Source organism: Octopus bimaculoides, chromosome 2 (genome assembly GCF_046866305.1).
Source record: "Octopus bimaculoides isolate indiv1 chromosome 2, ASM4686630v1, whole genome shotgun sequence".
NCBI classification, from domain to species: Eukaryota; Metazoa; Mollusca; class Cephalopoda; order Octopoda; family Octopodidae; genus Octopus; species Octopus bimaculoides.
Window position 1 is genome coordinate 22,939,316 of NC_142929.1, and position 12,450 is coordinate 22,951,765.

The window sequence follows — 12,450 nt, forward strand, 5'->3', positions numbered from 1 at the left end:
CTTTCATCCTTCCGGGGTCGATAAAATAAGTACCAGTTGACTACTGGGGTCGATATAACCCACTTACTCTCTCCATCGAAACTGCTGGCCTTGTGTCAAAATTTGAAGCCAGCGTAAGAGGTCATGTGTCTCTGTTAGTAAACGATGCTCTTACGTTGTTTGTACTGCTTACAGTGATGTATTAAAAGATGGAACTTACATGCAGTTGTAAACATTGTCTAGGCCGGTGCTACTTAAAGTGGTGGTCCGTGGACCGCAACGGTCCGCGAGCCATCAGCTGCCGGTACGACGCGAGTTTCCAGAAAAGAATGAAACATTATAAAATGCTTATCTAATATTGTATTATTTGCTTACAAAATAAATATAAGGTAAAACATTTCTCAGCTTTTATTTATTATATTCATTATACAGGGTGTCCACAAAGTCTGGGTACATGAGGATTAAAACATACTTAAAGAAATTATTATTTCTTATATTTAATTGTTTATGTTATGATTTTATTTACTCCATGTATCCACATACTTTAAGAAATTATTATTTCTTATATTTAATTGTTTATGTTATGATTTTATTTACTCCATGTAGCCAGACCTTGTGGACACCCTGTATATATTGTTTCCGGTATAAATTAATATTACTAAGAAACATTACCGGTCCCTGGCATATTGGACAGAAAAAAAACTGCCTGTACACCACATCAGATAGTTTGAGAAGCCCTGGTCTAGGCCACACATCTTTCCGACAAACGTTCAACGAAATACTTCAAACCAATGAAATATTCATTAATATTTACAATGTTTACACTGATTGTAGACACAAATTGTACGTCGCAACTCAGCTATACATATAGTTTCTGTGGTCATTTATTTGTTAGAAATAGCAGCTATAGTCTTCTCTAAATTACACCCAACACTCTGAAAAAAGATGGAAGAGGATATCGGACTACACAGTCACTTATTTGCCTCTGAAATAGAACAAGCTCGAACACTTTGGAATATTTTCGCCTCGATTAAGGTAAAATAATAATCCATTCTACTAAAGGCACAAGGCCTGAAATTTGGTGGGAAAGGATTACATCGACCCGACCCTAGTCGATTACATTGACCCGACCCTGATGTTTCACTGGTACTTTATTTATCGACCTCGAAAAAAGATGAAAGCCAAAGTCGACCTCGGCTTAATTTGAATCCAGGACGTAAAGACGGACGAAATATCGCGAATCATTTCACCCAGCGTGTTTAGCAATTCTGTTAGCTTACCGTGGCTAAATAATAATCATTTATACCATAGGTACAAACAAGATTTGAAATTTTGGGGGAGGGGGATAGTCGATTTCATCGACCCCAGTACTTCACTGGTACTTACTTTATCGACCCCGAAAGGATGAAAGGCAAAGTCGATCTCGGCGGAATTTGAACTCAGAACGTAAAGACAGACGAAATACTGTTAAGCATTTCACCCGGCGTGCTAACGTTTCTGCCATCTCGCCGCCTGAAATGTTAAATAATAATGGTAGTAACTTATATTTGAGTGGATGAGGCCGTCAAGAAACTAAATGTTTGTATGGCTGATTCTCAATCGTCTTGACTTAGATAAGTTAAGACCACATCACATGGAATGTTAAAAACAGTTTTAAAACTGAAAAGTTAAAAAATATATCTATAAGAAGCTAATGTTTCATTAGTCACTTTCTTTTATAACAAGTCTATGAATAAAAACGTTTTTAAGGCGATTAAAATATAAGTATTGATTATCCAAAGTTTTAAATATAAACTTATTACCATTTCAAATAAGCTTGAGACATATTCGAATCCGTAAGAAAGATATTGACTGCATTTTGTCAGGGAAAAAAATTTCTCGCTGTAGACAATAAGGTGTAAACACAAAGTCAGTCCGAAGTACGCTCTACCCAGATTGATGAATGCATGCATTTCAGTGTAGTTATCTCGTCATCAGCATCTAACAGTGGAAAGCAAGGCGCTAGGAACTAACTACGGGAGACCAGATTTCTTTTATATTCCAGTCAAAGCATTGTGACCGGTTGTGCTGATCGGTGGCCCGTTCGTAGTAACATGGACTAGAAGCACTACACTCTTGTAGTGCAATGCTTGACGATCACTAACCTATATCGTGGCTCACTTAAATACCCACGATAGAATACGAATATTCACTCTATATCGCTATATACATAATCATATCTCTCTATACATAAAACATCAAAAGTTCTGTATTTTGTCTTTACGCCAACTGAAAGGTAGTCGAATGGTCAAGGACATTGCAGTTTCAATAGCATAAAGCCACTAAGATGTAAACAAAAAGAAATCTTATGGAACTGCAAATCACCAGTGTAGAATTATCGAACGTTTTTTTTAGTTTGCAATGCTTGGGGGAAAGCCAGAGATAAACCAATATTTCTATCCAGGAAAGAAACTGATTCGCAATGCATTGACACTGTCAAACGAAGAATTAGAACCAGCAGACGCCTTATAGTACTTAGACTGCCTTTTAGAAGTGTCAGAAGATATACACAAATGTCAGCTGCAAAGATCATGCTTAAAATGTAGCTCTCTCACCAGCATCACTTCAGCAAAGATACCATACAATATAAACATGAGAACAATAATGAATGCAACTATAGAAGCTTTATAAATGTGATAAAACAGAAATGGAATAGCACAAATATAACTAACGTATCAAGAAATTTTACGCCACGACCGACATTGAAATCAATGAAAATATTAGAAAATAAACACCAGAAAATAGCAAAAACAGCAATATGTGAATGCTGAAATAGAGAGAAAAATGTAAAGGGAAAGAAAGCGACAAGTAAAACAACAGCGCTTCACAAATGGCATAAAATTACGGATGAGCATAAACATGATTAAATAACTAAAAGAAAGAAGAAAAAAATTGCAAAAACATTATCCAACAGCTAAAGGCGGAAAAGCAGAGACTAAAGAGGTTTGATAAAAGAATAGAATAATCGCAGCAAAATAAAATGATTTATGAATATAAACAAAGAGACTATATCGTACAGAAGTCGGAAAATACCCTAGCCAAAAAAAAAAAAAAAAAAAAAAAAAAAGGAGAGAGAGAGAGAGAGAGAGAGAGAGAGAGAGAGAGAGAGAGAGAGAGAGAGAGAGAGAGAGAGAGAGATAGAGAGAGAGAGAGAGAGAGAGGAAAAAAAATAGAAATACTGCAATTCTGGAGAAATATCTGAGAGGAGATTTAATTGGATATAAAAATAGGCGAAGCACAGAAGGAAAAGAAAAATATAAAGCAAAGAAGAAAAATATAAAAATATATAAAAAGAATTTTTTAAAAATGTGCCTGAATGGTGCAAGAGACATGAATGAATACCACAATGGTGGAGACGAAGGTCTCGGGGAGAAGAAAAAGATAAAGGAAATTTACTGTTAATTAGAATAGATATTATAGAGAACATCTGGTTAGATTTCGTTCATAGGATAATCGCACTTAATGAAATCATATTCGTCCGACTGAAATACCACGAGCCGAAGAAGGAGCTCCTAAGCGGTGTCTCGACCGATCAGAAATAGTGACCAAATTCTATGAAATCAGCCACTGTTGTCTGTGGAAAACACACATTGGATACTGTAGTCTGGATACCTTGCACGCATACACATGCGCGCGCGCAGCACACACAGGCGCGTGCGCACACAAACACACACACAAACGCACGCACAAACACAAACAAGTTTTTGTGTGTCATGTGATGTTCAAGTTGGGAATGCCTTTGATCGTGTACTATGTCTGGTTGGTAAGACGGCGAGCTGGCAGAAACGTTAGCACGGCGGGCGAAATGCTTAGCGGTATTTCGTCTGTTTTACGTTGAGCTCAAATTCCGCCGAGGTCGACTTTGCCTTTCATCCTTTCGGGGTCGATAAATTAAGTACCATTTAGGCTTTGGAGTCGATGTAATCGACTTAATCCCTTTGTCTGTCCTTGTTTGTCCCCTCTATGTTTAGCCCCTTGTAGGCAATAAAGAAATCAGAAACGTTAGCACGCCGGGCGAAATGCTTAGCGGTATTTCATATGTCTTTACGTTCTGAGTTCAAATTCCACCGAGGCTGACTTTGCCTTTCATTCTTTCGGGGTCGATAAATTAAGTACCAGTTGCGTACTGCTGTCGATCTAATCGACTGGTCTCCTACCCAAAAACAAGTGGGATTGAAAATAGAGGTTATGATGATGATGATGGTGGTGGTTTCAAATTTTGGCACAAAGCCAAAAAATTTCGGAAGAGGGGCTACATCGATTACATCGACCCCTTTGCTGGACTGGCACTTATTTCATCGACCCCTAAACGATGAAAAATAGCCTCCAGGTGATGGTTATTTCTAGAAGCACATTTACAATTTTTTCTTCTGGCCTGAACTGGCAGCGGTCGCTTGAGATTTGGCAGAATTCCTCATTCATCGGTGCTATAGGAAAACGGAATCTTTTGTCTGCTTCTGTTAAGAATCATACTTCAACTGTGCCATATTTTCCTCTCGTGCGATGTGAGTCTGGTGTTCCGGTACACGACCCAATTACCTAGGTCACCTGCACTTTCCAACCGGCGTGATTTCGCTCCGATGCAGCAGCATATAACTGTGCCATTTTGTGCATTTGGTGTGGTGACTTTAGGGTTGGCCGTTGTCCATTTCCCTTTATAATCTGTTTAGCCACTTTTAAAGAATTCTCGGTTTATCTTAATCTTTCGTCTTTTACTTGTTTCAGACATTAGACTACAGCCATACTGGAGCACCGCGCTGAAGAATTTATAGTCGAATGCATCGACCCCAGTACTTTTTTTTTTAAAGCCTGGTACTAATTCTATCGGACTCGTTTGCCGAACCACTGAGTTACGGGGACAGAAACACACTAACACCGGTTGTCAAGCGGTGGAAGCGGGGACAAACACACACACACACACACACACACACACACACACACACACACACACACACCCACATATACGACGGGCTTCTTTCAGTTTCCGTCTACCAAATCCACTTACAAGACTTTGGTTGGCCCGAAGCTATTGTAGAAGACACTTGCCCAAGGTGCCATGCAGTAGGACTGAACCCGGAACAATGTGGTTGGGAAGCAAGCTTCTTATTTCTTTACTGCCCACAAGGGGCTACACACAGAGGGGACAAGCAATGACAGACAAACGGATTAAGTCGATTATATCAACCCCAGTGCGTAACTGGTACTTATTTAATCGACCCCGAAAGGATGAAAGGCAAAGTCGACCTCGGCGGAATTTGAACTCAGAACGTAGCGGCAAACGAAATACCGCTAAGCATCTCGCCCGGCGTGTTAACTTTTCTGCCAGCTCACCGCATTTTTTTTTTTTTTCCCTTTTTTTCATTTTTTTTTCATGTTTACAGCACCTAGGTTTCCCAAGCGGTCACCCATCTAAGTACTAACTAGGCTCGACTTTGCTTAACTTCGGTGATCGGACGAGAACCGGTGTTTTCAAAGTGATATGGCCGTAAGCAAGCTTCTTACCACACAACCACGCCTGGAACCATTTGAAAAGTCTTGTAGCACTTACAAAAGAAATGCTTTTGCAGGTATCAGTCTGTGTGCGCGGTTACTAGCGCCCTTACTACGTATCGAACCGTCAGTTATCGTGTTAGTGCTGGCGACGGCATCGGTGGTGTTTTATGTTTTGCTGCTAGAAAAAATCCCACCTTTTGAAGTAGTGATGGCCGCGATGGTGACAGCGGTCGTGTTTTTCTCAAGCCTGAACAGGAATTTAGCAATGCTATCTCTAGCCAAGCAGTTATTCTGTGCTGATGAAGAGAAATAACCCAGAAACTGCGGTAAACTGATGTTGCTTTGTGCTGAGTGGGGACCCTAAACTCCCTTGTTCGAAAATATAAGTAAACGAATAGTGTGTCCTGTTCTATATTTAAGTGATGAGGAATTATGTACATTATTTACATTTGACGGATATTTGTCCTCATCCCGTTTGTTGTTAACACAACGTTTCGGCTTATATACCCTCCAGCGTTCATCAAGTGTCTTGGGAAATTTCGAACCTGGGTTCTCATTCCTAAGGTATTTCTCGATGTCATTATTATTATTATTATTATTATTATTATTATTATTATTATTATTATTATTATTATTATTATTATTCAGTTCACTGCCTGGAATCGAACTCAGAATCTTGGAGTTAGTAGCCCGCGCTCTTAACCACTACGTGGTTAAAAGTGGAAGTTAAGACATAACATAGCATTAGAAAAACGTCAAAGCTTCAGTAAATACTTAACCCCTCAGGGTCGCGAGTCTACTACCCAGAAAGCATCAGCTTAGTTAACAACTTCTATCACCTGTTCTACACGTACTTTGTCCACTCCCGACTACATCGTGGGTTTTATGAATTAAGACTGAGCGTTTACTTTGGTTGAACTGCGAAATTTCCCACATCTTTTCGGGAGAATACTAGTAGAATGGTGCCACTGATAGAATGGTGTCAAGTAGAATGGTGCCACTGATAGAATGGTGCCAAGATTTTCTTCATCCATCTGTCATCTCGGAGTTTGGATTGTTGGTTTTATATCTTCTTACCAAACAGCCACGTTATTGTTCGGGTAATTTGTAAACTTCATTGCCGGTTTCATCAGCCTCTTGTAACTCATTCGGTGAGCCACGTGTTGTTTATGTGCTTCCCATAGAAACTCGACCGCAGATGTTGTACATTAATCTATTTATTTTTACTACGGGTTTATTCATAGACTACCCTTTCTTTCGTTTTCTATTTTCCTTGATAGTTCTCTGCATTTATCCAGTTTCCACTCCTCCCCATCCAGTGCAAGAAGTCAGAAGATAGAGCGACATTTCTGGCTGACCTCTGGGAAGGGGGGGGGGGAGACCCTTCAGGTATTTGGTTCGCGATATCGGTTGATGCTGGTGTTAGTGGTACAGACGTTGAAGCAATTACGTTTCGATTGCGGCCAGCTTCGGAGCAGCGACCAATCGAGTAGTAGATATGATTTTTATGCTGTTCAGAAACCTGATGCTGTTGATTCCTCTAGTTATTCCTGTTACTCGCTTCCTCATTTTTGCGACTGTCCTTCTGAACATTTGGTCTTTAAGTGATTTTGCTCTTACATATATATCAACTAGGTCTTCATCTCTGAACCACTAATCCAACTGATCTCGAATCTGCTCCCAGTGTGAGTTATACTTCTAACACAGATTTGTGTTTTTCATGTGTCACTAGAACCTTCACAACCATGCAGACCCCTCCCCTATCGGATCATATGTACCAGGGGTCACTTCTCCACTTAATGTTAGCTTGTATTGTGTTGCGGTCACCTGTATTTCCGGCTGTGACCCTAACATTCCTCATCGCCAAATACTGCAACACAAGAATCTGAGCCAGCATATAGTGCAGAAGTTCTTTCTGCTTTCCCGCCTTCCTCTCAGTTCAAAACCGTAAAACACGCTTGCACATGCCTTGTCTATATTGCAGGAGCACGCAACAAATCAAACCTGAGGGCGTAAGGAACTGTTATCTAGTTATATTCAAAACAGAGGTATGTCATTTTGTCCCTTCTTAGCCATAATCCTCGAACAAGGTGGTACTATCTCTATTGATACACCATTTCCCCGTAATTTTCCTTTTCCTGGAGTTGGCTCATGTCTTACCCGCCCTCACCGTGGTGATACGTAGCGTTAGCAAAAGCAAGTTATTGTTGTCGTTGTTACTTTACCACTTAAACCAACGTTCCCAACATTATTAATTTTGTGTCTTTAAAAATGTAACTGTAAATATTTCTTGAAATCTTATATATTCTATAGTCATAATGTCTGTTCTTTTAAAGTCTGTTTATGTATTTGAAAACATGTTAGGGCCGCATAAGTGTTTTTCGCCTTTGAAGTTACTACTACTATCTTTGTGACTAGCACCTCTTTCCGCTACCACACAGGTGAAGATTTTGAAACACGAATAAACAACACAAATGGCTTCTGAACAAAAAATAGATATGCAGTTAAAAATAATGTCTAGGATTAACCTTCCTTCTAGGCACTGAAATAGGCTAGACCTTTAGATAATCTATAAGCTTTTATGAGCAGAACGGTAACAAAGAAATCTTTCCCCGTTACCTAATCCTGGAAGAAATCATTTCTAAATCGGGAGCCTTGATAAACATGTGCGCTTACAAAAATATTCAACAACAACAACAACAACAACAACAACAACCATCATTTTCTCCATATTTTCTGCAATTCCAAACATTGTTTTACTTATCCAACTGTGCGGCACCTTGTCATATGCATTTTTGGTAATCTAATTATGTTACACGCAGTCCCGTCAATTTGACTCTACAATTCTTAATTATGATTTTATCAAATAAGTGGTCTTTTGTTGCCATACTTTGTTTTCAGCATCCTTTCTGTTCTTCTGGAAGTAGATTGTTACTTTCCAGATGAGTATATAGCTTTTCCCCCAAGAAACCGGTCATATGCTTCCACATATGTGGTTAACAAGTTATAGGTAGAACATTTATGCCAAGTTACCTTTTAAGGGTTCCTTGGGACATAACAGCACTCTTCCACTTATCATCCAGGTTGGGACGTAACCATGCTGCAGGCATTCATCTAGTTACGTAGTGACACTTTCATGCAACTGTGTAAAGTAATTCAGCCAGTCACCTTGTACTCCATCCGAGCCAAGTCCTTTCCAGTTTTCACGAAACAAATAAAGAAAATATAGCGCCTGATAGACCAAACAACACCAATTCCTATGAACGACTGGATTACAGGATTAGAGGTTGAAGAAATACAGAGAAGAATAAAAAAAAAATGAGAAGGAAGAAAGTGGAATAGCAGTAGCAGTAAATGGTAAGGAATGGGTAAGAGATGAAGAATATGTAAAAAAAGGAAATCACTATGTGCCTGAGATAGCAGATGAAGAAAATAGTGAAGATGATGTATCTAACCACGATAATAGCACAACGATTACAATGAGACATACAGCAAAACCATTGAGAACACACCAAGAGATGAAACACAGCAATAATTATTGTAATTTAGGCGCAAGTCCTGCACTTTGGAGAAGAGTTGGGGCTTATCGATACTGTCAGTTCCTGTGCTTGACTGGTACTTTATTTTAGTGACCTCAAGAAGATGAACAGCAAAAAGAACTAGGTGGGATTTGAACCCAGAACGTAAATAACCGGAACAAATATAGCATCGTGTTGCTTTCTCTGACGTTCTAACGGTTCTGCCAATCCACTCTCCTGGACGCCACAACGGTAATGACACGCACATCACAACAGCAAGGAGACATCGAAAATAGAAACTAAAAGCAGAAACTAAAAGCGGTGAGCTGGCAGAAACGTTAACACGCTGGGGGAAATGCTTAGCGATATTTCGCCTGCCGCTACGTTCTGAGTTCAAATTCCGCCGAGGTCGACTTTGCTTTTCATCCTTTCGGTGTCGATTAGATAAGTACCAATTACGCACTGGGGTCGATATAATCAACTTAATTAATTTGTCTGTCCTTGTTTGTCCCCTCTGTGTGTAGCCCCTTGTGAGCAATAAAGAAATAAGAAACTAAAAGTAGAAGCAACGATAACAGCGGTGCATCCATCAATAAAACCTGTCCTGCACAATAACAACAACAAAAACATTAAACAACGAGCACTATACCATTAAACACCAATTTCATTGGCTGTTAAGAACTTCTATGCACATACCACCACCACCACCACCACCACCAACACCACCACCACCACTACCACCACCATCACCGTCGCTGCTTCACCAACACCACCACTACCACCACCACCACCACCACCACCTCACGACGACGACGACGACGACGACCACCACCACCACTACCACCACCACCACCACCACCACCACAAATATCACCATCTCCGCCGCCGCCGCCGCTACCACCACCACCACCACCACCACCACCACCACCACCACCACCACCACCACCACCTCCACCACCACCACTACCACCACCACCACAAATATCACCATCTCCGCCGCCACCGCCGTCACCATCGTCACTGCCACTCTTACATCATTAACAACACCAGCGGAAAGGGACAGGCCCCACTGAGTGAGCATTTGAGAGGTTGTTCGACCAGCTAGAAAGAGCAGTTAAATATTTCTCCAAGCCCACACGCTAAAGTCTTAGAAAAGGACAGGATGGTCGTGAGTGGAATGTCTTTGATCAAATATCTTGCTCGGTTATTGCCGACCTGTGAGCAAAAAGAAAAAAAGACACCATGACCACCACCGCCGCCGTCAATAAGAACAACAACAACAACAACAACAACATGGCGGCGACGTAAAGAAAAAGCGATTTACTCTAGACACAATAATTATAAAACGAAGATTAACAAACAAAAAATATAATTGTTTTTATCAGCAATAACAACACTAAAACAAACCAAATACACAAACAATTATGCTTTAGAAGAAAACCAAACACACACAATTAAAACGAATAAATAAAATAAAAATAAATAAATAAATAAATAGAAGCAAAAAAATTGCTTGTAGCAAGAACGACAACATTTACAGCAGAAGCAGCAGCAATAACAACGAAAACAACAATTAGAAAATGAATGCGAAACAGCAATAACAATACGCAACACAAGAATTGTTTCTTAAATCGTAGGAAATAACATAGAGTCGAAAGAAAAAGGAGAGGATTTGATGCAGTACAATAACAGCGACTATTAGATGAGCAGCATTAGTAGGAGGGTCAGTCGTGGCTGTGTGGTAAGGAGCTTGCTTCCCAGCCAGATGGTTCAGGGTTCGGTCTTACTGTGTGATATCTTGGGCAAGTGCTTTTTACTACATTTTTTTTTTGGACCGACCAAAGCCTTGTGAGGGGATATTTGGTAGACGGAAACCGAAAGAAGCCTGACGCATTATTTATGTGTTTGTAGCTTTGTGTCTGTGTTTGTCTCCCCACCAACACTTGACAACCGGTGTTGGTGTGTTTACGTGACAGTATCTTAGCGGTTTGGCCAAATAGACTGATAGAATAAATACCAGGTTTTAAAGAAATAAGACTTGCGGTCGATTCATTCGACTAAATATTCTTCAAAACGAAATCCCAGCATGACCGTAGTCAAATGACTGAAACAAATAAATAAATAAATAAATAAATAAATATATATATATATATATATATATATATATATATATATATATATATATATATATATATATATATATATATATATATCTTTCATTTGTTTCAGTCATTTATATATATATATATATATATATATATATATAAATATTTATTCGTTTTGCAAGATTGGGGAACAGAATGGGGTAAGTGGAGCAAGAACACACATGGAAACGGAAAGTGTCGCTAAAAGAGGTCACAGATGTGTGACGACAGATTTCCGGACAATGGACAGGTGTTAAAATAACAAGATAACCGTAATAAACGAGTGAAGAAAAATATATACATATAGGGCGTGTGTTTATTTGGCAAAAAATAAAATAATAAAATGCCCATCCCAAAATACAACAATATATATGTGTGTGTGTATGTGTGTGTGTGTGTATTTGTGTGTGGAAGAGGTAAGTCGACTATATCGACCCTTGTGTGCAAATGATACTCATTTTCTTAACCCTGAATGTAAAGACGGACAAAATGCTGCTAACCATTTTGTCCGGTGTGTTGACGATTCATCCAGCTCGCCGCTTTAATAAAAATAATGATAACAAATATCTAATTTAGATGCAAGGGCATCAGTTTTGAAGGGAAGGTGGAGTAGTCTATATCATCGACCAAGGGACTTGACAAGTAATTTATTTTATCGAACCCAAAATGGTCAAAAGTAAAGTTGACTTCAGCTGGTTTTGAATTCAGAACCCGAATTTTGGCATATGGCCATTAGTTTCGTGGCTGTGACTAAATCGATTACATCGATCTCCAGTACTCAGCTGGTACTTATTTTATCAATCCCGAAAGGATGAAAGGCAAAGTCGACCGTGTCGGAATTTGAACTGAGAACGTAAAGACGGACGAAATGCCTCTAAGCAATTTATCCGTCTTGCTCTGAGTCCTTTCAGCATTGTTTAATACATTGCGTCTTTTGCCGTAGCGACCAGAGAGAAAACAGCGTGTCCTTTATTACAAAATGAAGGTAGAGGGAAAATGTATACTGGCTTGCATCGAGAAATTCAGTTCTAATGGAGTTGTAGGCGCTCCGTTGTGACATATGGAGTGTCTTTTGTTAAAAAAACAAAACAAAACATAATGGCATTAATTCCTTTCCTGCTTCCACGGCAGCCGATGTATTCCAGAAAGAAAGAAAGTGATATATATATATAAATATATATATATATATATATATATATATATATATATATATATATATATATATATATATATATATATATATATATATATATATATATATATATATATATATATAT

General features: G+C 39.1%; 1 non-coding gene across 1 annotated transcript; it reads right to left on the reverse strand.

The window, feature by feature from the left end:
• Positions 1-5,390: 5,390 nt before the first annotated feature.
• Positions 5,391-5,509, reverse strand: LOC128247135 (5S ribosomal RNA). The gene has a single exon (XR_008263554.1). It is a non-coding gene; the product is annotated as a 5S ribosomal RNA (ribosomal RNA).
• Positions 5,510-12,450: the final 6,941 nt, after the last annotated feature.